Source organism: Zingiber officinale, chromosome 1A (assembly GCF_018446385.1).
Source record: "Zingiber officinale cultivar Zhangliang chromosome 1A, Zo_v1.1, whole genome shotgun sequence".
Lineage (NCBI taxonomy): Eukaryota > Viridiplantae > Streptophyta > Magnoliopsida > Zingiberales > Zingiberaceae > Zingiber > Zingiber officinale.
Window position 1 is genome coordinate 61835690 of NC_055987.1, and position 27691 is coordinate 61863380.

Consider the following 27691-nt stretch of genomic DNA (forward strand, 5'->3'; position numbering starts at 1 on the left):
CCGATTCTTCTTTCTTCCTCTCTTGCTTGAACCACCGCAGATCCGATCTCCTCCTCTTCTTCGATCGCCAAAGTTGGATCTGCCGCCGAGCTCTCTGAGTTGCTCTCCCTTGCATGGGCTGTCTTCAGCCAAGAGCAGGGAGGTGCCGTCCTCTCTCATGCGGCACAACCTTGCGCAATCCTAGCATCGTCGACGTCGCCGACCATCAAAAGCCCATCGCTGGCGTAGATGCACACTGAGCCGTGCCATTCATGGCCGATCTCTTTCACCGGTCATAGTTGGAGCAGATCCGAAGCTGCCTCAGTGTGTGAGATTAGATCGATCATACCTCCTCGAACACCATCGCTGGCCGACCACCGAGCAACCCGTCTCTGATTTTCTCTATCGAGGATGAAGGTTGGCCATCAGGATGCCCTAACCCGAGCACATTTCCTTCCTCTGCACAAGAGCCGCCAGCCAAGGAGGAAAAATGGTGCTGTCTTCGGGGTTCAACCACCTTTGCTTCTCCTCTCGCCTTCAGGGTGCGATCGGTCACTTGCTTGGAGACATCTAACCATCGAGAACAGCTACTACCGGCTCATAGAGGGATCTAAATTCCACATCGGATTTCTATATTGTGTCTTCATCATATCAAGGGGTTGTCTTCGTCACATGCTGTGGATTGTAGCTTCGGCAATGGATTTCTGTCAGCCTTGCTCAGGTCACAGGAACTCCACCAGCAGCTAGTCTTGATGGGTGTCTCAGTTGACCATAATGAGTTGCCACCGTAGAGGAAGTCCAATGCTTGATTTAGGTAACGAACTAAATCTGAATAGATTAATTAGTTGATTAATTTACATCTCGTTGATAACCTTGGATTGATTGGGAAGATTTATCTACTATGGCTATGCTTCTTTGGCCGAGGATGAAATGAAGGGAATTATTAAGGTTAGTTCTCATGGTAAGCATTGATCCAATCAATAAATGTATTGATATCAGATTAGAAATGTGCTATTTTGGGGTAGTTTAATTAATTGATGGTGTTATGCTTAGTTGATTAGTTCTGTTACATGATTAGTTGTGATTGATTGATTTGGATTGGTATCAAATATGGAGTTAGTTAATTAGTTGGTACGGGGGAGATTTGATTTCATTTTCGGGTGTGGTTTGGTTGATTAGTGGATTGGTTGATTTAGAGGAACACATGATCGTTGTTAGAATCATTAAATTGATATTGTGATTAGTGGTGATGGATTGGATTCATACGGTTTCTTGTTGGCAGTATTGAATGGATTTTAGTTAAGGATTCATTGATTGGATTAATCAAGGTAAATCAACGATTAGTGTTAACTAATAATCATTGCGATCGAGAGTTACCTTATCGGTTTTGGGAACTAGGTTTAGCTGGTTGATGTATAACATGATTAGCTAAACTGGACATTATATGATTCGCAGGACTTTGATTTGAGACGAGCATCTCGACATGGGATTGCTTAGCATGTTCAACATATAAAGGCGAGTACTTCTTACTTTGACTTTCTTTAGTTCTTTGAAACTTGGTGCATGAGCTATTTTGGGATAAGAACTGCTTTACCTTGACTCCACTCATAATATTTCTTATGCTTGATACTTCCACTCAAACCTTTGAGATATTCATTTCTATATCCATACAGTCTCTTGACGCCATCTATGATATTTAGCAGATATTAGATACCAACCTTGTATGCTTTGATTGTTATTTATTTATGTACCGTATTGAGCATGCTGACTTCACGTAACATAACTGATTCCTGTTTATATGTATATGATGACTGTTGCATTTTGCGCATCATATCATTGCATGCATGTTAATGATAAATTCTCCCTTGCGATCGAGAGAGTTGTTGACCAGGGCCGCACGCTCGGCCACTCGAGAGAGTGGTAGCTGGAGCAGATGCCGCTTGTCCTGTCGTGCCCCCACTCGCTCACTCATGAGTAGAGAAAGATGGAGTTGCGAGCAGCAGACCCCCCATTGCAGATGTAGCTAGTTAGCTACTATGCAGCTGTCCACTCAGCCACTCGAGAGAGTGGTAGCTGAAGTGTTGTACAGTTTGTCACTGACCTGGCCTCTCGACCATACAGGGGTCATGGTGAAGAGGGGTGGGCGGGAGTGACCATCAGTGCATACGTTTTTATTATTGTTATACCTGCCTATATTGTTGCTTTCTTATATTTACAGTTGTTCGTTTTGCCATGTGATACATTTATACTTGTTGAGCTATATATGTATTGATCGCATGTTGTTCGACTCCAGTTTACTTATTGATAGAATGTCTTTACCTCACATGATACCTTCGTAGTGATGAACATGTCAGTAGTCGATTGATATTACTCCTGATCTTCTATTACCTAGCTTAGGATATGATTTCAGGTATGAGCATATATTATGGTTTTATTTTAGTATCTGCTATCCTCTTATGAGACTGTATATCTTTGACTTACTCTCAATTTGTATAGTATGTTATGTTCATGCACTATCTTTCCTTTACCCGTTGAGTCCCAACACTCACCACCCCACAAACTGGTTTTTCTTTCGCTAGGTAGCAGGTAGATGAATCAAGGATGCTTGGGAGAATCCTGGTTGCCAGTCCCACTATACATTCGATGACAGTTTTCTTTTCGGTCTTATTTCTGTCTAAGTGGTATAGTGCTTTCGCGAGTTTGTGTTGTAACTAGTTGATGTGGATTTTGGAGTCTAGTCTGGTGATTGCAGGTATTTTGGGTAATTGTTTTGTTAGTTTTACATTCGTATATTTTTTTTGTGATTTCCGCTATGTTTACTTTCAGCCGTGTGGATTGCTTATAAACTGCGTGGTTGTGTTTACTTTCATCCATGTGGGCTGCTTATAAACTGCGTGGTTGTGCTTATATCTAGCCGTGTGGGCTGTTGGATATGTTTATATGTTGAGTGTGGATATATATTGGTTCCAATTGTCACTGTTACAGGGGAGGTGCTGTCCGATTTTTGATTAGACACCCTTACCCTCGGGGCGTGACAATTAAGGCTTATTTGTGTGATGCACTTGTGTGATTGTCACTCTAGAACTTGCTTTGATTCTTTCAATACCATACTATCATAGGTTGAATTATTCTTATGAAGGTGAATCAATTTTTTTTCTAATCTTCTATATAATTTCTTGCTATTCTTCTTGTTAATCAACATGTTATTATATTTTTTTCTCTTTTATGAATCTATTGGATGACAAATGCTTACCATACTACCATATTATTCTTATGAAGATGAATGTTTTGGTTGGGACAGACAAATGTTTAAGTGTGGGGGGAAGCACCTAGTGTTTTGGAGTAATCTGATACATTTTCTACTAGATGGGAATTCATTTATAACTATTGGTGAATAACTGTGATGAGTGTTTTAAATACGAATTGAAATGAATATTGTTTATTTCAGTTGAAGCTATGCAAAGGGTTATTTGAGTTTATGTACTAAGAGACCATGTTTAGAAGAGTTGAATTGTTAAATTAGGAAATCAAGTAATAGCTACACAGATTCCTGGAATTTTGGAATCTAGAAATCAGGATTGTTTTTGGTGAAGATTTCTTTTGCCAATTGTTGATACTATTTTTGAACAGCATGGTTCTAAACTCAAGCTCTGAATATTGCAGTGCTAAATGAAAGCATTCCTTGAGCTTAATTCTTTATGAATCAAGATGGAATTGTTTTAAAATTCAGGAATTATAACTATTTAGTGGTTGCTAAATTTGTACATAGAAGATTTGTTTATAATTGGGAAGTTTAGCTTGAATTTGAACTGCACATTGCTAAATCTAAAGTGCACTAGGAGAAATATGTAATAGAGAAGACTATGGAATGCTAAACAAGTACTGGAAGTTCAATGGGTATATTGGAACTTTTTTGAATCACTGAAAACATGGAGTGTGGAGAGATTTTGGAAGTTCTTTGTATCAAATGTGTACCCAAAATCAAGAGTAGCACTTAAAATCAGTGAGAAATTAAGTGAAGCCCTGGTATGTGCAGAAACAAATGGTATTCTTATCTTTCTATACCTCTACAAACTTTATATTCAGATGGCAAAAGTTTTGAATCTGAAATAAGAAACAGTTATGATACATGGCATGTGCTGAAGCTGTTGATGAAAAAGAGTGCAAATGGAATTGGAAGTTTTTTGTACTTGCTGTTCACTAGAAATGAGGCAATGCCACAACTAACCAAGAAATAGCTGCAAGTGAAAATCAAGGGAAAATATGGAATTGTAAGTGATAAAAATAGTTATGAAGACAAAATAGAATCAGTGAGAAGCTGGAAATTTTTCACTGTGTAGAATTGTATCAATGTTTTATTTGATCTTTCTGATTGGAAGGAATTGAAGGCAAGCTAAATTTGGTTGAATGGTAAAGAAGATAGTCTATTGAGATTAAAACTTTAAGGTTTGGTCAAAAATTCTAAGAAGATTAGAGAAACTAAAATTGAAATTGAAACAATGAAAGTTTAGAAATTCAGAAATAATGTTGTGAATCTGAATGAGCTTAGGTGATCAATAAACCTTTGACCCCTAAAGTTCTATAGTAATGAAATTTTGTAAAGGTCTCTAATTTGGACGACACTAATTTGGATTAAATGTAAATGTGTGTATAAGAAAAAGTATCACCAATACTACTTGAATTCAATGGAAATTCAGTAACAAAGTTTCAGAATGTAGAAGTTTAGTAACTCAAATTCTTAATGTAGTTTCTGATCTACATTCGAGTGCCAAATGAACCCTTCACTTAAACTAAGTTCTTTATGTTTCAAATTGAAATAGAGTGCAATCTAGAATTTTGAAACTCATGAGCTAAAATTATACATAATTAGTATCAATTCTAGAATTGTGTGCTTAGTAAGCTGATTTAGATGGAAGGAATCTCAACAGTACCCATTTCAATGTTGCTAGTAATTGAATGGTGAGTACTATTTAATAAGCATTCCCTATTGTAATTTAAGTTTTGATTAGGAGTGATGAATACAATGACAATAACTTAGAGCAAGAACAGTGATGGTAGTAACAGAAATGCAGGAATTACAAAAGCTGAAACCGGTCCAATTCACTGAATCTGTATCAAACTTTTAAACTGATCTTTCTGAGATGAAATAAAATGGAAATCAATCTTTAATTGATTAAATGTGAAATATGATGCCCTACAGAATTAAATGTTGAATCATGATCTGAGAAAGTAGTAATATCAGAATTGAAATTGATTTTAGAATCCAGAATTTCAGTTTTTTGTTTATTATGAATTTCAAATTTAAGATGGAATTTAAGTAAACCTTGATCATGTAAATTCATAATTCCATTAGGGTATGTGAAGGAGCATATAAGGGCTTGATTCTCAAGATTTTTGAAAGAAAGGTTAATTCTGAAACTTAAACAGATTGCATTGGAACTGAATTACTGAAATGGAAACTTTAATGGATTAGAAATGATGTTGTGATGGGAATTTAAGTTGCTTTGTTGTTTGAAATTCACAAAATAAAGACATCTCTCATCTAATCAAGAAACAAGTGTTAAATACAAATGAAGAAATACATTTTAGAAGATATCATTGGGAGTTAGCTTCAGAACTATAGTAAAGATAGCAAGAACAAAATAGAAATTCAATTACAAAAGTTGTATCAAGTGTGTACCAATCTTTTATCACCAGCTCTCAATTTAGTAAAATTCAGTGGATAACTTACATTTTCAGTAATAAATGGTGCTGCCTTGCTTTCCATGTCTTCACAAATTGGATGGACACATTTTAGAACACGAAAACTGCTGAAATCTGTTCACTAATAGAAAATTTTCCAACCTATTGAACTGGTTTCTGATCCAAAATAAATTAAAGTCAAGCCTTTATTTATTGAGAATTAAATGAGATCATCTATAGAACTTAAACTTTAAGGCTTGGATCCTAAAGAGGAATCAATAGCTGAAAATGAATTGAACAAAATTGTAGTAAATCAACTTCAAAAAGCTGGAAACTATAAAAAATTTAGAAATTATATTTGGGTTCGTTTGTGTCAAATTGAGAAGAATTATTTTGAAAGATAGAAGGGAATAAATGTTCATGAGTTATTTATCAAAGGAAACAAGAGAAAATGATTTGGAAGAAAAGAATCATGATGGAATCAAGGTAAAGAAATGAAATGGTGATGGAAAGGGCTGAATTTTGTACCAATTGTTAAATTTTTTCTGATTTGAAATGAATTGAGAGCCAACTTTGATTTTACATTGGAAAGCAAGATCAAAAAGATGAGAAAAGAAGGTAGTATGATCAAGCATTCATCTATATAGCATTTTATTGTATCAATGTGTTCCATTATCATTTGAATCATATCTTCTTCTTTTCTTGCCCTAACACTTATATTTTGATTTCATTTGATTCATGCTTTATTTGTCATCATTTTAAACCTTCATAGTTATGTATTCTAATGCCTATGATAGTGGTGAAGAGTATAGGATAAGCAAACATATGGTAGTGCATGAAACATGAGTAGTTGTGCCTGGGGTTAACGTCTCCGCAATGCACTTTCCACCTGTGTACCTGCATTTACCTCCCTCCATATCCGTGGGACCGACTCTAGGGGGGCCGCTGATGTGGCGGTTCCACATTTTTTTTATGAAACATGAGTAGTTTGAGTGTGCTCCACAATTCCAAGAATTTGAAATTAGGCTGAGAGTCACTAAAAATTTCCTTATAAGGATTAGTTTATTGATATCATTTTTAATTTATTCATGATGGATTGAAGTTATTATGTTGTTAACCAAGGTAAGAATTGAGTCAATGAATGCTTGAGTTGTTTAAAATTGACAATCCTAGGTAATTTTCTTTTATTATCTTCTGAATATGATTGAGAATGATTAGGGGTTACAACTTTAGTTGTTTCCTTAGTTTTGTTCACTTGCATGAGATATGCAAGAATAAGTGTGGGGAATTTGATAAGTTATTATTTGATACATTCTTTTGGTTTGATATTGGGTGTTATCTAGCTAATCGCATATTTTAATTGACACTTTTTTATCATGAGATGAGGATTGTTTGAAGCTAATTATATTTCTCTCTTGAATCATGATATTATTCCTTACATTGTGAATTTGGTTTGGTAGGACATTGAAGTTGGTCCAATTGCCACATGGTTCAAGGGGAAGCAAACCATTACAAGGGAAGCAAGGTTCATCTAACCAAGTGAAAGAGCCTAAATCTTACTTGGGTTCAATTTGATTTCAACCCATCTCATGAAGCCAACCTATTGTGCTCGACCCAAGTCTAATCCCCTACCCAAAAGTCCTAAATTTCCTTTAAACCAACCCAAATCCTGGTTCAAGCCAGGATATAAAAACCCAGATTTGGCATGGTGAACAGTGGCTTGTGCTATTGTTCATTATGCCCGTTTAATCATTGTGCATCACATGCCCCGTCTCTTCATCCAGATCTGTATCTCAATTCAACTTCATTGTCATTGAGGTCTCCAACAATTAACGTTCAACTCTCGATCATCTGGGACCACTAGCGAGTGGTTTTTTTAGCATAAATCTATTTTTGTGATTTCTGTTTCCACCTTTCATTGGAGGCATTTCTCTGATCCAGTGGTTCCACCTCACATTAGAAAACATTGGAGGCATTCCTATAGAATTACTAAGCTCATTCTGACAACAATCCATCACCAACAACCATCATTCAGAGACTCCAGTTTATTGAAATCCATATTTTCGATCGTTGATAGTTTAGATTTGTGTTTAGCTCACTAGAGAGGATTCATTGGCTTGCTAAGCTATTCTGGAACTGAGTTGTAGTTGAGAGTTTCTTTTCCAAGATCACCATGAAGATTTCACATTTGGTTCCTTGTGTGACAGTAAGGAGGAGATGTTTTGAAGTCTGATTTGGGTTTTGAGATAAACTAGTTCAATTCTGCAATTCTGTTTCTTTAATTCTTATTCCCGAATTCTTATTTATGCAATTTAGTTCCACAACTTGCTTCTTCAATTCTATTTACTGCAATTTTGTTTTGAAATTCTTGTCTTAGCAATTTCAATTTCTGTAAGTTTGGTTCCTGCAAACTAGTTCTAATTTTGAAATTTCCTGCATATGCATTCTTACTTAGCTTCTGAAAATTCTTGTTACGTTTGATTAGTTAATTTCATAATCTAGAATTGCTTTGTTTAGTTTAAGTCTTGTTGAGTTGTAACTCACTTCTTAATTGCGAATTAGCTTAGTTCTTGTTAAGGAGTAGCTTGTGTAGTTATTGATTGAAAAGTTGCTTAGTTATTTTCTTAGATTTAATTTCTGCATTAGATCAGATTCGATTTTATTATAATTGACTTCATTAGTTCGTAATTTCTTCTCTACTTTAGGACTTAATCCAAAAAAAATCCAACAGACCCCATTTTATAAGGAGAAAACCCCTAAAAGTGTTTTAAATCTAGAACAAACATCTTCCTATTTGTTCCTTGAGAGATTTGACTTGGGCCCTATTTATATCATTTCTTTTGTGTAGTTGAGGGTTTTCAAACATTATATTAATTTGGAGTTCATTCATGACACTTAGTGTGGACTTAATCAAATTTTGGAGTTGTTGCCAAGGAGCCTAATAAAGTTTGTTTGTTTTTAGATTGTGCATAGTTTATCTTTTCTTTGTTTTCATTTTCTTGATTTTATTGTCTATCTACTTGTATTTTAACTTTGGAATTGGATGTATGACCAGGTCTTCAAGTGAAAAATTATTTGAGCTTGATCCAAAGATTTAGAGGACTTTTAGATATTTGAGGATTCAACGAGGTCACCAGCAATTTTTGAAAGTAGTTCTTCAGACTTGGATACTCCAATGGCAGAGAACAAACTAACTATAAAGGAGCTTGTAGCTCCACATGTGGCCTACAAGTATTCTTGCATTACTTGCCTAGACTTGGCAGTAGATTTTGAGCTTAGATCTTGTTAATTCATTTGCTTCCTAAGTTTCAAGGTTTATCAGGAGAAGATTCAAATAGGCATTTGCATAAGTTCCATGTAGTTTGCTCCACCATGAAACCAGAGGAAATTTCAGAGGAAGATATCTAGTTGAGAGCCTTTCTATTTTCCTTGACAGGAGCAGCTAAAGAATGATTATATTATCTTCCAGGTATAACTGCTAAGAAGAAGGACATATAAGGACCATTTCCCAAAATTTAAAGACAAGGAAAAGAATAAAGGATAGACCCGGATGAAACATAAAAATCTAAAGGCAACGTGGGATCAAAAGTCATCATCAGAATCAGAAATCGAAGCCTACACTGGATTTGGACTGATGGCAAGTCACCAAGAAGATAATGAAGTGATCTCATCTGTAATGACCATCAAGAGCGTCGATGAAGGGTGAACCACTTTAGAAAGAAGCAGCAATATAGGGGGAGCATCAGATTACGAGATCGACAAAGTAAGTCAGGTACGATCTTTATCTCTTAACAAATTATATATATATTTATAAAAATACTTTCAAAAAATTCTTGTCAGTTAGAAATTGAAAATAAAAAATTTAAAAAGGAAAATGTAGAATTAAAAATAACTTTAGCAAAATTTGACCGATTAGATGATTTTGACAAGTTAAAAGTTAAAAATGAAAAATTAATGGATCAAATAGAAAAATCGAGCTAAATTGGTATTTCAAATATTACAAGGGAAAAATTAGAAAAATAATAATAAAATTAATTCATAGAAAGTATCTGATTAATCTAGCATATTGGAACCTATATTGGATTTTAAAATCATACTTATGTTAAATTTTCATGCATGTGTTAATTTTAATTTGCCTTAATAGTTTATTTGCATGCTTAAAATTATATAATTTTTTCAAATAATTTTTTTTTTGTAAACTTTCTCTTTGAAATTTTCATGCATCTTGATTTTTTCATGAAAAAGAATTTTATTACTTATCTATTAAAAATATTTTAAAATTTTTGACTGTTAATAAATTTTTTATAATTTTTTTACCAAAATATAAATTTTTAATATTAAAAATTCTCAAAAAGTCAATCTTCAAAAATTTAGTTTTTCTTATGGTATAATTTCTATTTTACACATTGATAAAAAGTTGCAAGAATTTTAGAGTTCAAAATATATTTATTAAGTATTTTTCTTTACAAATACATATAAAATAATTTATTACTACTTATATTAATTTTATTTATTCATAAAAAATTTTGTCACTATTTTGGATAAGTATGTTTAATAGTGACAAAATTTTTAGAAATTTTTAACAATTAAAAATATTTTTAATTTTTTTTTAAAAAACAAGTTTTTAATTTATAAAAATTTAGATTTTTGAAAAATAGTTTCCAGAATTTTTCTACTTGTTAGTCACTATTTGTTTATTGGTGGGATTTTTACCTCTATTTTTATTGTGATCATAGGAGGGAAAATTATTGATTAAGTCTAAGAAGGTATTGTTGGTACGGTTAGCACTAACGGTCTAACTCAAGTTTTGATGAATGACAAAATAGGTTAAGTTAGTTTTGTTGTTTTCTAACACTTTGACCGAGTGTGCAGGAGAAGTCCAGACAGGTCGACGGGCTGACCTGATGTCTGGCACGAAACCCAGCTAGGTCGACGGGTTGACCGGATAGCTGGCACAAAGTCCAAACGGGTGGACAGGATGACCAGACGTTTGGGACGAAGTCCAGCTAGGTCGACGTGTTGACTGGATAGCTGGTGCGAAGCCCAGACGGGTCGAAGAGCTGACCGGATGTCTGTCAGGTAAGTAAAGGTAAGCCACTGGAGGGGAGTGACTATGAGGACGCATTCCCTGGAAGGGAACTTAGGCGCTGATCCGACTTAGAACCATTTCAGAACTCTAAGTCGAGGTCTTGACTAGATTCCGGTCTCGGAAAGATAGAATCTAAGGCATATTCTATTTGTTGAACTTAAACTGTGCTAACATTTTATTTTGCAGGACATATGTATTATATATTTGCCTACGGACTAATGTTTTTTTGCAGGAAGGAAGATGCTGGAAAACTAGGGTCCGGGCGCCCGGGATGGTTCCAGGCGCCCGAAGGTCCAGGCGCCCGGGAGGTACTCGGGCGCCTTGAGGCAAAAATTTATCCCCAACATCATTTCGCCGTGTGGAGTTCACTAATTGGCTCGGCTACATCACAATCAGGGCGTCCTGAAGGTTCCAAGCACCCCGAACCTCATATATAAGGAGGGTCAAGGCTGGAGTCAGGAAAACAACTCAAGAACTGCTCTCATGTTCTCCTGCGACGTTGCGATGCTTCTCCGACGACACACTCTTCTTTTTCATTCCGTATTTTCGTCGGTATATTTTTAATTTAAAAAGCAATTGTAATTTGTAATATTCTTTGAATTGCTAGTGAATTGTCATCGAAAGCACCCTCGTGTGCGGGTCTTGGAGTAAGAGTTGACACAGACTCCGAACCAAGTAAAAGGTTCTTGTGTTAGCATTGTCATTTTATTTCTGCATCTACTTTTCCGCTGCGCCTACTCTATGAGAATTTTTGATTCGCTATTCACCCCCTCTAGCGAAACTCTATGATCTAACAAGTGGTATCAGAGCAGATACATCTCTGATTTGGTGCAACAACCAATCAGATAAGGGGTATAATTTTCTTTCCTTTCTTTCCCGATTTTTAGTTTTTGGTATTTATCCCAAACTGGTTTTATTACCTTTTTGGGAATTCTTTTTGTTGCTACTAATATGATTTGGTGCAACACCAAATCAGTTTTTCAGTTTATTTCTATTCTTATCCCGCACTACTAATCCAAGACCTAATCTTGGGACTCTGTTTGTTGTTCTCTTTACTTGTGTGCAAGATGTCTCAACTTGAAGGCTTCAGCACATTACGTCCTCCCCTGTTCAACGGGGATGACTTTCCGTACTGGAAGAAGCGGATGGAAGTCTATCTGAAGACGGATTTCGACCAATGGTTTAGCGTCACAAGAGGTTACAAGACGCCGGTCGACAACTCCGGAATCCCACTGGACCCAGAACAATGGACTTCGGATATGAAGAAGAAAGCTTCAACAGAATTCAAAGCACTCAACACGCTCTAGTGCGGACTTACGAAGGAAGAATTGAACCGGGTAGGACCGCATTAGAATGCGAAAGAACTTTGGGACAAGTTGATCGAGCTACACGAAGGAATAAACGACGCAAAGGTAACGAAACACGACTTGTTATTAAATAAGTTAACATTAAAATGCAGGAAGGAGAAACGGCAAGTCAACTCCACGCAAGGATCAAGGACATCCTCAACGGTCTCCACACAATAGGACATCAAATGGAAAATAGAGACTTAATAAGGTATGCCTTGAATGTTTTTCCATGCAACAATTTGTGGGCATCTATCGTGGATGCCTACAAAATATCTAAAAATCTATCCAAACTAAAATTAGACGAGTTTTTTTGTGAATTAGAATTGCATGAGCAAACTAATGCCAGGATCGAGAAAGGTGTAACTCTGTTTGCAGGTTCTTCAAAGGAGAGATCTAAAAACAAGCCTGAACCTGAAGAAGAGTTTGATCATGAGACTGAAGATGAAGAGTACCTAGTGAACCTGGTAAGGAAGATGTTCAGCAGGAGAAAGAACAACTTCAGCAAGAAGGATTTGCAGAAGATCAACTCTCCCAAACCAAAGAACGTAACGTACTTCGGATGCAACAAGAAGGGGCATTACAAGAACGAGTGCCCGAAACTGAAGAGCAACAAGACAAAGGCATCGAAGAAGACTCTCAAAGCGACTTGGGATGACTCCTCCTCGGACGAATTATAACGACCCATCCCCCTCGACCCCTTGGGCGGCCCAACTGGCGGCCCATTTGGCAACCCCTTATGTCGTCAACCGACGACCCTCGACCGTGCCGTTACTCACTAGGTCTTCCCACACCTGGCCAGAGGATTTTTGCCTTCCCCAGGATTCGAACTCAAATAGGTCGCCAGTTGGGCCGCCCAAGGGGTCGGGTCGTTACAATAAAAAGGCGCATTTTTATTCTACTAGGATTCATAAGCTCTAGTACTTAGCTTGGAGGTCTAAAGTTCGAATCCTAGGGAAGACAAAAATCCACTGGCTAGGGGTGGGAAGTCCTAGTGAGTAACGGCACGGCCGAGGGTCGTCGGTCGACGACATAAGGGGTCACCAATTGGGTCGCCCAAGGGACCGAGTCGTTACACCTATCGGAGGCTGAAGATCAGAAGCACTAGAGCCACCTCGCGCTGATGGCCCTTCAAGAAGAATCGGACGAAGAATCGGAAGATGGGTCCGAACCTGATTCGAGCCACGAGTCCGTACTCGTTTCCGAAGTTCCCGACGAGGTAAATTTTATTTTAAATAGGAAATTTTTTAAAATTATTTCGTGCTTGAATAGTAAATTAGTTAGACTAGAAAAAGAAAATAAATTGCTCCTTGAGGAAAATCAAAATCTCAAGGAATAAATAAAAAAATCCAAATCCAACTCAAGACACAATACTTGAGGAGGAAAATTTATTACTAAAACTAGAAATTAACAAATGAAAAAAAATGTTAGAAAAATTTATAACTAGATCTAAGAATTTAGATCTAATATTAAATAATCAAAAAGCAACTTACAACAAAACCGGACTTGGCTACAAGTCAAGTTCAAATAAAGCATTTAAATCATTAATAACTCAACACAAACAATCAAGTAAAGCTTGAGTTCCGAAAGCGTGCTTAATCACGTAAGTAGGACTCAACCAATACTATATACCCAAAGAAAAAAATACATTATATAAAATTAAATAAATCAAATCATAAATTAAAATACAAACCTAGAATAACAAATTCAAAATCTAAATATTCTAAGCCACACCAAGACTTAGAATATCATCAAGTAAATTACAACTACAAAAAGAACATACATAAACCAAGAATCAAAAAGTAAAGGCCAATAATTTAGGGGAGGCTCCAGAATAGCTGACACCTCCAAAACTAACCTACCCGACAGGATAACCCAAACTAACTTACCCAGCAGGGTAGTTAGGACTAAATAGAAAGAGACCAAGTTTAACTTGACCTATGGTACTGGTGAAGTTTTGGATGATAGTACGTTAGGGAAGCTTAGTCTATGCATGTCTAGGAAGATATGACTTCGACCTGGTGCATTTGACTAAGTGGAACTGACCGAAGCTACCCTTTATGGATCCTAACCAGTTAGACCAAGGTTTTCTACTAAGTTTAGTGGATAGGACTATTTGGAAAACCTCGAAGGCTTCGTTACTCTAATGATATCCAAGTGACTCATCATAGCTCAGAAGTTTATCCAGAGAATCCTATTTGTTGGACTCAAAGTTAAACCTGAATCTAATATAAAGTTAAACCAAAGGCTAAAATTGAAGCTCATTCATCTCACAAAATTATAGGATTCCCTGATTGAAAACGTAAATCGGATGAGATGACTAAGGACTAAATTAAATTAAATTAATTTTTTTTTTAAACTTTAAAAATCTTTTTAAATTATTTTAAAACTCTTTAAAAAAACTTTAAAAATCTTTTTAAAAAATTATTTTAAAAACTCTTTTAAAAATTTTAAAAAATATTTTTAAAAATTATTTAAAAAAACTCTTTTAAAAACTTTAAAAATCTTTTTAAAAAATTATTAAAAAAAACTCTTCTAATTATTTAAAAAAAATTCTTCTAAAAACTTTAAAAATCTTTTTTAAAATTATTTAAAAAAAACTCTTTTAAAAACTTTAAAAATTTTTAAAACAAAAAAATTAATTTTAAAACTTAATTAAAAATTTATTAAATTCATTTTAAAATTAACTTAAAATTTTTAATTAACCTAAGATTTATGTTAAAACTAACTTTAAAATTTTATCAGCCTAAACTTAGACTAACTCTAATTCCTATCTATTGTAGGAAACCAAGTAGATTTTGGACAGTGGTTGCTCCAAATATATGACTGGAGATCACACCTAATTCATCCAACTTACTTACAAATGCTTAGGGACAGTTGCCTTTGGAAACAATGACAAACTCTAGGTAATTGGTATATGTAACATTGAGCTAAAATTTGACTTCATTATCACAAATGTCTTGTTGAAAATTTCAAGTATAATCTCCTAAGTATCAATCAATTGTGTGACACTAGGTATAAGATTAGGTTCTTATCTTCAGAATGTCTAATCAAGCACCTAGATAACCCTAAAATAAGTCTAAAAGGGTTTAGAAAAGACAACATTTATGCAATCAACTTAACCACTTCTTCAATTAAGTGTTATTTAACATAAAAAGAAGAAACTTGGTTATGACATAGAAGAATGTCACACACAAATTTCAGAAATATAAGTAAATTAAATGGATTAGTTAGAGGCTTACCAAAATTACCTAACTTAGACTCAACCATATGTAATGCTTGTCAACAAGGCAAACAAATAAAATCTACCCACAAACCAATTAATCAGTCTCAAACTAACTCAATACTAGAACTTTTACATCTAGATCTGTTTAACTTCCATGGGGCCAAATCAATAAACGGTAGTTTATATTGTCTAGTAATAATAGATGACTACTTTAGGTTCACTTGGGTAAAATTCTTAAAAAATAAGGATGAAACCTTTGAAATTTTTACAAACTTTTGTAAACAAGTTGAAAACGAGAATGATCTTAAAATTAAGAGAATTAGAAGTGATAATGGGGGGAGAATTTAAAAATCATAATTTTAATAAATTCTGTCTTGAAAATGACTATCATCACGAATTTTTGTGCCATAAAACTCCTCAACAAAATGGGATTGTAGAAAGAAAAAATAGAACGTTACTTGAAGCCTCTCGAACTATGTTAAATGAATATAATCTTTCCAAATATTTTTGGGCAGAGGCTATGAGTACAGCTTGCTACGTGCAAAATAGAACAACCCTAAATAAAGTACATAATAAAACTTTCTTCGAAGTTTGTTATAATAAATAACCCAATATAAAATATTTTAAAGTATTTAGGTGCCCAACTTTCATCTTAAACACAAGGGAACATTTAGGAAAATTTACTTCTAAAGTAGAGAATGAAATTTTTATGGGATATTCACTTAACAATAGGGGATACAGAAACAATGTTTTTGAATTTGCAACCACCAAGGAAATAGAAATAAGAGAGAAAATCGAAAAAGAATCCTAGGATCACTAAACACTACTAACACTCTCAGGCAACAATGCTAATTTTGATAACGTTTGTTTTTGTTGTGAAACGATATCAAAAAAAATTTAAGTATTGAACCCTCTAACTGCACTAATGTAGCATAAAAAAGACTCAAGTCATCTCCCAATGAATGTAAAGATAGAATGGTAATCTAGGATTGTTTGTTATTTATATTTTTAGATTTTTGATATGGAAATAGAGGTTTTGGATTATGATTATAAACCTAACAATTAAAATAGCAAAATAAGTGGGAAACTAATCTAATGCTTGAATAAAATCTAACTAAGTGCCAACAATTAATCCATAATGCATTGTCACTCTATGCAATGAGTTTCACCATCAACACAATTGAACTAAGGTATGAAATAGCAAGACATAAATGAAACATTATCTAAAGTGATGAATAAGCTATGAAAGAAAGAACAAGACATATAAGAAATCTATTTATGGAATTAAATTTAATAAACATCAAACAAAATTTGTTCTAGGCTACAAAATAGTAATTAAAAGGAATTGATCCAAACTCACAACCAAACTATGTAAACGTCACACTCTTGTTGTCACACCAGAGGCCGGAGATAAAACCACCCAACTCCGATCATCGAAAAAGAAGAACAAGTAACTTCCAAACACAAGAATCAATCTAAAGCTTGCAATATTCACCATAGAGACCTCTCCAATGATGAATGCAAGAATCAAATTGAAACAACAATACAGAAATTGGAATCTGAAAATTTGAGCTAAAGGGATGAAATGGAATGTTGTGGATGAACAGAATAAGCTCAGAATCACTGGAGGAATGCCTCCAATGTTTCCTGATGTGAAGTGAGAGCACTGGATGGGAGGAATGCCTCCAATAGTGCCGAAAATGGCAGTGAACTCAGAATTCAACAAACCTTTGTCGAGAGCTTAATCGACAAGCTTCCAGATGATCGAGAAATGGTACAACAGCTAACTTGAAACACCCACATTGATGTTGGTGCTTGAGAAGAAGATTAGAATTGAAATCGACGCTACAGAGAAGAGAATCATAGATGAATTTGTTTATCCACAAAAAATTAGGTTTTATGCAGTGGTTTGAACCAGCTATGGAATCATGGTTTAGGTCTAGTTCAATTAGGATTTTAGGGATTTGGTAATAGGGTTTGACTTAGGTTAAGATCAAGGTAAACTCCTAGTGATGGGTTGAATCAATTTGGTTGATCTTCTTCATCAAGTTGGTAAAACCAAACTTGTTTGTGCCTTGGTCATGTATGAATTTGGATCCACTAAAATGTTCTACATGAAAAATGAAAATCATGAGAAATAATATCATGAATTAAAAGAAGAAATATAATTTAGCTCAAAACAATTCTTAATTTATAAACAATCTAAAATGTGTCAATTAACAAATGTAATTAGCTCAAACCACCAAATATCAACTAAAAGGATGTGTTAAATAAATGAGTTATCAATGAACTTGTCCCATAGCTCTTTTGCGTTCTCTTGTGGGCCGACTCAGTTGAGTTATTCTTTCATGAGTTTGCATTGGATTATGTTCAAGGCTTTTTAGTCAATCTGGGCTTTCTTCTTATCTTCTAGACTCTATCTTTCTGGATCGAGTGGTACTTTTGTTGCTTCATCAACTAGCACGTGGTACCCTTGTCGGATGGTGAACCATTACTCGACATTCATCTTCAAGTAAGCCTCCATTCTCTTTTTTCTAATATGGAAGTCATTTTCATTGAAGAGAGGAGGATGAGCAGTGTTGAATTCCTCCAGTTGGGCATTGGTTACTAAAATAGAAAGCTAGAAAGAGGTACCAAGATTTGGTCTTGGATTAGCAAATTTTGAGAAAAAATAAATCTTGAAGACTAGAGTAGTGTTGCACAAACTTTGAGTTAAAACCTAACAAGGTAGATTTATTTAAAGAGGTAAATTTTACCAATTCAAATAAGATACAAAAAAATAAAATCCAAAAAGAAGAATGGTTCCCCCAACTTGATTGGTGATTGTACCAATTTAGAATAGAGTCTGCTCTGATACTACTTATTGGATCGAGATGCACATGAGAGGAAGGGTGGGGGTGAATCACATGGTTTTTAAAACTTTTCTTTTTATTCTTTTTGTTTTGAAATAAAAGTATGCACAGCGGAAAAATACAAAAACAAAAAGCAAGTAAAAAGATAAGTTCTGCTTTACTTGGTTTGGAGCCTTCGGTGACTCCTACTCCAATACCAAGGTCCCACGGACCTATCGACAGGTAATCCACTAAATACCTCTTTTGGAAATGTTGGAATAGGAGATTGAGAACAAAGAAAAGGTTAGAACAAGTGTAACACGCTACACTTTCCTTATATGTAGAATTTAAGTATAGTATGAAATGTTCGTTACCCAACACCTTCAAAAATGATCGGATTGCTCAGTGTTGGATGGATCCTCAACAGTAGTAGGGCATAGTAGCATCATAGCATAGCAGTAGTAGGAAGCCAGACCAGTTGGAATGCTAATCGGATGTGTAGAAGTTTGTATTAGAGATGTTGTCAAACCTTTAGGTGAGTACCTCTTTTATAAAGTGTGGAAAGTGCCTTCCATATCCCTGAAAGCGCTTTCCATTGGCAAAACTCTATCCCAAAGTCATTGCTCCTTTTCACTGATAAAGTTATATTTTATTCATTAGAAGATGCATTCCATAGTACCAAAGGCGCCTTCTATAAATAATGCTAAAGGCGCCTTCCTTTGCATAGAAAGCTCTCTAGGTACTGTTCACCCGAGGTAATTTTTGCTCCTTTTTTCTTACAAAATATATTATTCCAACACAATAAATAATAACTGTAAGATAAAGTTAGAATAATAATAATATGATTAATTTAAAACTTAGACCTTATCCTCCAGACTAGGATCTAGTTAGAGTCTCAATTTAAGTTTTTAAAATAAACCTAAATTGGACTAACGCCAATTGGCGCCTCAATTGGGATGCATCCTTGCTTAGTCACTTTCCTCTAGTGACTTATCTTCACTTATCAAATGTCAAGTTACCTCCTCGATGTCCAATCTGACCCACCAGGTATTCATGCCGAAATCACATATCCAAATTTCCTCCCATTGGGAATCGACATCCCGACCTCATGCCAGAATCTCACATATGGACTTCACCAATCAAAAATCACATATCTCGACTAGACTTCCTACCTGATATTAGGTCCTCTTAACCTGTCAGGTTGGTCAACCCTGCACACTCGGTAAATGCCTAGTCGGCTAACAGTTTGTCACTTTTTGGTTTATGAATTTTCCTTATGTCTTTCATTATGTCTTTGTTTCTAGCCATGTGGAATGTATACTGCATACTTGTGTATAATTCTAGTCGTATGGCCTGAGGGCATTATTATAGTATAGTCATGTGGCTATGTATCCAGGTTTCATACATTGTCATAAGGAGAGAAATGTTGTCCGTTTGTAAGGTAGGAACTCCCTCGGGCACGGGCTCCCACTAAAGACCCCAACCAACATTTATAGATATTCTACAAAATTTATGGCATAATGAAGATGAACAACATTCCAATTAAAGTGATAAGATTGCTTCTATTTAGTTTTTCCTTGAGGGGCAGAGCTAAAATTTGCTTCAATTCAATGCTAGCAAATAGTATCACCATATGGGAGTGGTGCAAACAAAGATTCTTGGAGAAATCCTATCCTCCATGCAAAACAACTCATATAAGAAATCTTATCGCCAACTTTAGACAGAATGATGGTGATTCCTTATATGAAGCTTGAGACAAATTTAAAAGAATGCTAAGATTATACCCCTATCATGGATTGAAAAAATGTCTTTTAATCCATATTTTCTATAATGGAATCAACTATCAAACAAAAGTTTCCTTGGACTTTGCAGCGAGCGCAGTTCTCATGAACAAAGGACTAGATGAAGTAGAAGAAATTATTGAAAGTGTGGCACTGAACTATCACCAATGGGCTTTAGAATGTTGCAACCCAATCAAGATTCCTGGCAAGTATGATGTGGATGCTTTGAATTTAATTTCTATGAAGATGGATGCCCTAACAAAAAGATTTGACTTGATGAACAAACAAAAAATGCTGGCTAGCTAGGAGCCATAACTACACAATTGGCTCCAGTTAAACAAGTGGATGCAATCGACAACTTTAATTCATTGTCTAACAACTCATACTCGGTACTTATAATCTCGGATGGAGGAATCATTCAAATTTCTCATATCGCAATAATCAAGACCAAGTGGGATAGTCATCTGGCTTTCAACAAAACCACCAACCCTCAAGAATAGAAAAGCTCCTTGAAGAAATATAGTCTACTTAGTTGGAAATGAAGAACAATATCAAACAACTTAATGTGAGGATAGGAAATATTGAGAAATACTTAAAGGTGCTTGATAATCAAATAGTGCAAGTGGCTAGTGCTTCTTCTAGAACTCCAGGGTCCTTTCCAAGAAAGTCAGAACCTAATCTAGTTAAACACTAAAATATGATATAACCGAGGAGTGGGCAGACCTTGGGAGAACCCGAAGTGACCACAAAAATAATAAAATTGAACAAATTGGTGAGCCTTCTCCTTCCTCTTCTAAAAATTCTCTTGTTCAAGAGGAGGTGGAGAATACCATATTGATTGAAGAATCTCCATCATAAAAATATATTCCACCAATTCCTTGTAACGATCCAAATTTCTTCATTTTGAGCCCCAAAAATAATTTAAAAATATTTAGAAATGCTATAGAAAAATTCTAGTGATTTTTAGAAATTTTTAGAGTATTTTTATGCTATTTTTGGAGTTCGTTTGGTATTTTTACCAAGAGGAAGAAGTTTAAAAATAATAATAATAAATATATATGTTGAAGCCGGTTTTGAACCCAGGACCTCGGACCCGAACCAGGTTTTTATCGAGCTCAGCCAACCAACTGGTCTACGACCTGTTTGTGAACATATATGGAGCGAGATATATATAAGTAGTAGTTAGGAATAGTAAAATAAATTGGAAATAAAAGTGCGCGGCTGAGGAATCGAAGCCGTGACTTGGGATTGGGTTAAAGCCGGGCTGACCAAGTGTGCTAGCGATCGTTTGTTATTAAAGAAGGAGAAAAATTTCATTTAAGCTATACTTGGAAACGAAAATAACCTTGAGTATAAGATTTAAATCCTTTTCCTAAAACCTAAAATTTCTCCCGAAATTCCCTTTCTCCTCTCTCGCGGCGCGGCGGCGATTCCTTCTCGAGCGGAAACGAAGCCGAGCTTAGGGCTCAACTCCAGCGGCCGGCCAAGGCAAGGTTCTGTGGATTCTTCACACCGCCGAGCTCCTCTCGATGAGAAGTTTGGAGCACGAGGAGGAGCCGCGATTTCGAGTCTTCCGATCAGAGCTCCGAGACCTAGAAGTCCTCCTTGCGTTCGGTTGTAAGTCCTAAAAGCAAGGGTAAGTTGCTACTCACCTGCAGTAGGATAGTTCCGGATTCGTATTCCTTCTTGTTTTTGAATTTTCTGTGAAGATTGGGAATTCATGTTTGCTGCCGTGAGGTTGTTTTTGTGCCATGTAGTTGCTATTTGGGTTCCTTTTTGCTTAGTTGCCGTGTAAGTCATTGATAAAGGATTCTGCTGTGAACGAATTTCCTTTGTATTTTGATTGGATTTTGATGGCTTAGGATTGCTGCCGTGCCACTGAACAAGACGAACTGTTTCTTTTGGCTTTCGGATTTTGGCTGAAGAGAATTATGATATTAGAGATTATTAGAATGGATCCAAGAATTTGATTTCTTCTGTGCAAATCTGTTGAAGCATGTTAAAGATTTCTGAAACCTTACAAGAGCTTAACTAGTAATGATGATGACGGTACTGGAATTTCATTCGTTGAAGGTATTGATTAGTTTTAATTGATATGATTCATGTATGCAGAAATTAGATACAAGTGTTATTGCTAGGGCTTTGGAGTTTTCTTTGAGTTTTGGAAGATGCTGAATTGGTTATTGTTGCATTCTGGATTCTTGTGATAACTTTGATTTTGGTTTATTAGACTGATTTGGAAAGTGATGAATTTGTGTTGGTTCTTCAAGATAGCTTATAGTTTAGGGGACAAGTAGTAGTAATCCTTTGATCTCCACAGTATGCTTAGCTTTGCTTTCACAACATGTTTAAGTTGTTATATTCTTTGCAGCATAGCCTAAGGAGCATGGTTGTGCTATGGAACCTTAGAATTTGTAGATAGAAGGGATGGTAAAGTGCCCCATTTAAATCTGTTTAGGGGTTTATGAGAAGTTCTAAGCAAAGCAAGTTCAAGGTCATGATAGGATCCCAAATTTCAGTATTTGAGGATTAAAAGCACACCAAGTGTTTGAATAAATGCCAAGATATTTTATTATAAGAAGTATAAGTATTTAAGCAAGTTTTTTTTATAGAAGTTTAAGTTCCAATAAGTAGATATTTTTGTGCCATTATGATCTACGGTTTCTTGTTGATGAGAGATGATAAGGTTTAATTAGTAGAGATTAATTCCAGGCCGCTTAGTATTTAGTAATTTAAGTTAGTTAATTAACAAGGTTTTGAGGTTGTTAAGCATTTGTGTAATATGTAACAGATTTATTGAAGTAATACCTCTGAGTTAAAAGATCGAACGACGAAGTATTAAAGATAAATTGAATTACTTAGTGTCGTCTAAAGCTTGATTGATTAACTAGTTAGTTAGTCTAAGTAAAAGGAGTATTGGAGTATTAATCCGTTTAACAAGTATTAGATGAATTTATTGGGATTAATAATTCGATTAAAAATAAACTAGGTGATTGTTGGCATACTCACTGTAGATGCACCACTATGGTTTGGTAGTAAATATGTAACATGACTTCCTCTGTAAGGAAATATCGAAAAGGATGACACGGATTACATGTTTTCTGTAGATATACCTGATGTGTTTTGCCATTTATATGGTGGGTTAAGTAGTAGATTATGGGTTAAGAATATAACAACCCTTCCTTTGTGCATTTCTGTAGATACGGACAGCTTCACTTGGAGCATAGAACAACCCTTCTCCTTGTGAAATTCTGCAGACATGAATAGCTCCATTCGGAGCTTAGAACATCCACTTCTTTTACAGATTTTATTAAGTGTATAATGCAGATTTGGTTAAGTGTATAATGCAGATTTAGTTAAGTGTATAATGCAGATTTGATTAAGATCACAAGTGCAGATTTTATAAGTTTAATATGCTGATTTTTGTTAAGTTTAGTATAGTGTAGATTTTTGATATTAGATGAGTGGGGAAACTGAGATAATTGAAATCAATTTGGAAGTTTTAATGTAGTTTAGATCTCCTCATAGTGCAGTTTTAAAAGATTATAGTGAAGTTTGATTAAGTCTTTAGAGTGCAGATTTTTATTAGGAAGAGCTGTGCAGATTTTAATAAGTAGATTTTTATAAGTATACCATGCAGATTTTTTATAAGTATAGTATGCAGTTTTTAATAAGCAGATTTGTATAAGTATTGTTTGTAGAATTTAAAGTGCAGATTTCATTGTGTTATTAGCTGGACATAAGCAGTTTCCTCTGCAGAATATTAAGTGCAGATTTAGTTTAGTTCTTTAGCAAATGCAGCTTTCATTTATGCTATTAGTAGAGCACGAGCAGCATTTCTCATTTGCTATTAGAATAACATGAGCAACCATTCTTTTAAAGCATTAGGGTTCTAGATTTCTTTTTGTATACTAGCTTGAGGTGATTAGTTTGTGGCAAAGTATAGATTTAGGTTTCTTTGCTACTTCAATATGCATGATTGTGTGTTACCTAGTTAGTTTTACTCATAGATGCATATGGAAAATACCCTAACAGTATTTTGAGTTTAAGAAAAGTATAAGAAAGATAAAGAAAAGAAAGTAAAAGACCAAGGCTTAAGTAGATCCCAAAGTCAAGACTTTAGGGATTTTGGCACACAAGGTGCTTATTAAAATGTCAAGGCATTATATATTAGAAGTATTAAAAGAATAACAAGTATAAGGAAGTTATAGTTAAAAAGAAAGTAAGTATTTTACTTTTTAATGGCATGTACCGGACACAAGGTCCATTGGGTGGGCTCCTAGATCGCCCCTAGGCACAAGATCGCCTAGAAGTACCTTAGTAGTTTCGGGATTAGCTACCTCGACTCATATTAAGGATGCACGCAAATTGGTACAATGCCGGGCCCAAGAGAAGTTGATTATTATTTTGAAGTATATAAATATAAGTTTTGAACAAATGAAATAAGTTTCATATAGTTCTAAAATCAACAAGTTTAGTTCTTTATTCTACCATGTTTATTTAGTAGATGAGTAGTTTTTCATGTTTACCTATTGGATGAGCAGCTTTCATATGTTTAGCTTTATTCCTAGCATGCAGTTTTATCCTTGTATAGCATGATTAGCTATTAGTATTGCACGAGTAGATTTCTTAGGTTTTATTTGCTATTAGTTTGACATGAGCAGTTATGTTTATGCTTTACTTTCGTTTAGAGCATATAATTTCTAGATCTTTCTGTATACATGCATATTCGTGTTTTTGTGAGTTAGATAGCGCTTACTAAGCAAATTTTGCTTATAGACTGCACTTTCTCTTACTGCAGATATAGGAAAGGAAAAGATATAGAAAGGAAGGCGACAAGGAGGTGGTCGAAGGATGTGTGATGCCAAGACTATGGAAGCCTTGGGACTAAGAAAGAAGTTTTTTTTTAGTTTCTATTGTCTTTTGCTATGTTAGAGGTATTTGAGATAGTATATGATATTTTGATGTGATTAGGACATAGTAGATGAATTGTGATATGGTGTGAAGAGTTGTGGTATTATTTTCTTTATTTTGGACTTATTATACTGCGTGGTTGATTGATATGTGTTCCAGCTGCTTGTGGCTGAGTATATATTGCATGTATTATTGAATATGGTCACCGGTACAGGGGAGATTCTGTCAAAATTTTTCGGTAGGGTTTCCATGTGATTTTTAATCATACCGGTTAAGTAGAGTTAGTAGCTAACGGTCACTCTTAGAGAGTAGTAGTAGTAAGAAGAGTGATTGTTACATTCCTTTCCCTCAAAGGATTTCCAAAGCAAAGAAGGATAAATAATTTGACATGTTTTTGGAAAAAGTCAAAGAATTATGCATTGAGATTTCTTTTTTGGATTCTTTTTTAACAAGTACCAAAATTTGTAAAATTCATGAAGGAACTTATTTTCAACAGATGCAAAAGAGATGGATATGAGACTGTGATACTAACCTAGGAGTGTGGCACCTTGTTGCTGAATACACGCTACCTCCAAAGCTCTAAGATCTAGGGAGTTTCTCTATCCCTTATAAAATTAGAAAGACCATGATTACTAAGGCATTTTGCAATTTAGGAGTAAGTATAAGTCTTATTCCATAATTTGTTTGTAAGAAGTTGGGATTGAATGAATTGAAGTTTACCACCATGGCACTATAGTTAGTAGATCACTCTTGTAGATACCCAATAGGTATCATTGAGGGTATGTCGATGGAAGTAGGGAGCTTTATTGTCCCTACTAACTTTGTGGTCTTAGAGATGAAAGAAGACCCAAAGATTTCTATTATTCTAGGAAGATCTTTACTTGCTATAACAGGAGCTATTATAGATGTTAAAAATCATAAACTTTCATTGGTAATTGACGAGGAGAAACTATAGTTTGATTTATCTAAGGCTACTAATTATTTTTCTATTGTCAAAAGTGTTTATTTCAGGTTGAATGAAGTCCAATGAAAAGAAAGAGTATGCCATCCTTATGAGAGACCGCAGGACGTAGCACTTAGTCCAACAAGAAAGGAGAGGAGGTCCAAAGAAAAAAATGATAAATATGTTAGTATTAGCCCTAGTACCAATTATGAGATGATTGTAAAGTACTCCTTTGTATCATATTTCATTAATAATAAAGGCGAAGTTGGTTATTATATTTACTTCAATTCAGTGTCGAATGAATAAGTATAATAATGTCCTAAAGTAGGAGGTTCTAAACTACAACATATCAATTAGTTGAATTGATAGTGAGATATTGTAGATATACATAAAACACTACTTTTAACTATTCCTAGTCAAGTATTAATATGCAAGAACAACATTAATGTATTGAGACTAGCATGTAGGCCAATGGATGACTTAATCTCACAAGTCATGGATATGAGATATCAGATTGACACATGAGTATATATTAGAGAATATATACTGAATGAACCTCCATGAGAATGTTTCATGGATCATTATATGAGTGTTATAAACATTCTTATGTGATTATTAGTATGAATAGTCCTTAAACTTGAAGTCACTATGGTTCCCTACATAAGGAGTTGTATACTTTAGTATCGACAAACGTCACCATAACAGGGTGTACCATAAAGTCGATCACTGGTATGCAATAAGTTATACGGAGGGATGTGAGTGATGTAGATGGGATCTATCCCTTCCATATGACGGAAGTGATATCTATGGGCCCTTGATTAGTAGGACACAAGAATGCATGACCATGCTTAAATGAGTCAATATACGATATTGAGCTTATTTAATTGAGTGTGTCTACTTAGAGATCCAGAAACATAAAGATTGATAAGAGGATGACACGATTTATGCTTCATTGATCAATCTAGATATCGAGAATAGAATGATTGAGTCATACAAGATAATAGCCATGGAAAGGTTAAGTCGGATCTCGACATTCTCGTCACTTGGGTAGCAATGATGCCTTGCTAGATGTCACTCATTGCTTATGTATTTAAATATTGATTTGGATACATTGCCAATGTTTCGAGAACCTATTGGGTCACACACAAAGAACAAGTCAATGGAGATAGATTCATATGATGGATCATTGGATTTGGATTAAATCTAATTCAAATTAGACTCATTGAGTTAGACTCAATTGAATCCAACTATTGGATTGAGTTCAATTTGAATTAGACTCATTAAGTCAATTAGATTGATGATTAATGAGTTGGACTCATTAAGTGATTTCATGAATTTGAATTCATGAAGAAAAAGGAGTGAGCAATTTGAATTGCTCATGCATTGGATTTATTGGATGAAGAGTGAACCATTTGAATTGCTCATGCATAGGATGCATTGGATTCATTGGATGAAGACAAATATTAATGTCAATTAAGGCAATTGACATTAAGGCATGAAGCAATTTCATGAATCTATAAAAAAGTGTTATTTGGATTCATTTTGATGATGAGTTTTTGGTGTTCTTGCTCTTCTTCCTCCTCCTCTCTTCACTTGGCCGAAACATCCAAGAAGGGTTGCTAGCACAACCTTTGGTTGTTTTCATTCTCCACTTTGTGAGCTTGTGAGACAAATGAGGCTTGTTCGTGTGGATACCATAGAGGCACGACCACTTGATCACGCTAAGATCCGCATAGAAAGAAATGTTGCTATCGGGATTGCGAAGGGCACGCAACAAAGGTATAACTCCTTTTCATGTAGAAACTTAGTACTTAGTATATGATTTTTTTTCGCATGGATCTTCTGGAAAGGAACTAGATATTTTCTGCTGCGCTTTCGCATGTTTAGCGCCCTAGTTCCT

The 27691-nt window shown here is 35.0% G+C and overlaps 1 long non-coding RNA gene and 1 other non-coding gene across 2 annotated transcripts; one reads left to right on the forward strand and one right to left on the reverse strand.

Annotated features, from left to right (window-relative positions):
- Positions 1–24795, forward strand: LOC122025617. The gene is made up of 4 exons (XR_006123778.1): positions 1–793; positions 2559–2731; positions 8717–9433; positions 24736–24795. It is a non-coding gene; the product is annotated as an uncharacterized LOC122025617 (long non-coding RNA).
- On the reverse strand, positions 19842–19951 carry LOC122039232. Its single transcript, XR_006128105.1, has one exon. It is a non-coding gene; the product is annotated as a small nucleolar RNA R71 (small nucleolar RNA).
- Positions 24796–27691: the final 2896 nt, after the last annotated feature.